Source organism: Frankliniella occidentalis, unplaced genomic scaffold (genome assembly GCF_000697945.3).
Source record: "Frankliniella occidentalis isolate FOCC.00 unplaced genomic scaffold, Focc_3.1 Scaffold560, whole genome shotgun sequence".
Lineage (NCBI taxonomy): Eukaryota > Metazoa > Arthropoda > Insecta > Thysanoptera > Thripidae > Frankliniella > Frankliniella occidentalis.
The window spans coordinates 88,111-88,911 of NW_026267676.1; the positions used below are offsets into that span (position 1 = coordinate 88,111).

At 50.3% G+C, this 801-nt stretch overlaps 1 protein-coding gene across 2 annotated transcripts in view; it reads left to right on the plus strand.

Moving 5' to 3' along the window:
* Window positions 1–801, plus strand: part of LOC113206450 (rootletin) — a 54,398-nt gene that overhangs the window by 2,981 nt on the left and 50,616 nt on the right. The gene's annotated exons all lie outside the window — the stretch shown is intronic.

Here is an 801-nt window from a genome sequence, read left to right on the forward strand (position 1 = left end):
CCTGCCAAACGGCAACCTCCTACCTAATCACACTTCGAAATTACGCCCTGTCAAAAAAGTGGCGCTTTAATTTTGCTCACGAGTGTATAAGACTGTTCCTCTGGAAGGATTACATTTTGAACTGAGACCATAAGACAAATGACATTATATTATTTTCTGTAGTTTAGTTGAGGACTTTGCTTTTCCATACTAATTCTACTCGACTGATTGTGAGTCATTATGCTCATGTGTTTGGAATACTCCTCTACTGCAGAGACTTTGGGCGGCGGGCTAAGTAGAGGATAGATGCCTCTGCGGCGTGGGGTATTTGCCCCTAAACGCTTCGCGAGGAGATATCAGGTGTGTAGAATATGGCCCATGATTTGCTGACCCGCCACCACACACACACACTGGCAGTGCTGAACATCAGTTTTAACATGCTTCGACGTGGAGACTCTGCTCAATAATTTTGCACCATTAAATGCAATTTTGGGGGTACAAAATTCATCTGGCATTTTCCGGAATTCCTCCCTCCCAGTTAACGAAATCATGTGTGTTCCCATAGGTAGTATCCGTGAGCGCAAGACTGACGGATACATACCTGAATATTGAAGGCTGAACGCGCTGCTCGTCGGTTCGACTCTCATTTCCCCGTTTGTAGTGTAGGGGTGCGCCGTTCGGGCGGAGAACACTCCGACACACCCCCGCCCCCGTCGTACCACGCTCCGGTCGGTGCCCCTCCCTCCTCCCCCCAATGCGTCCGCCTTCGTTGCCCGCTTGACTGCGTCCGAAACATCACGCGCAGGAGACTCCCCCCCCCCC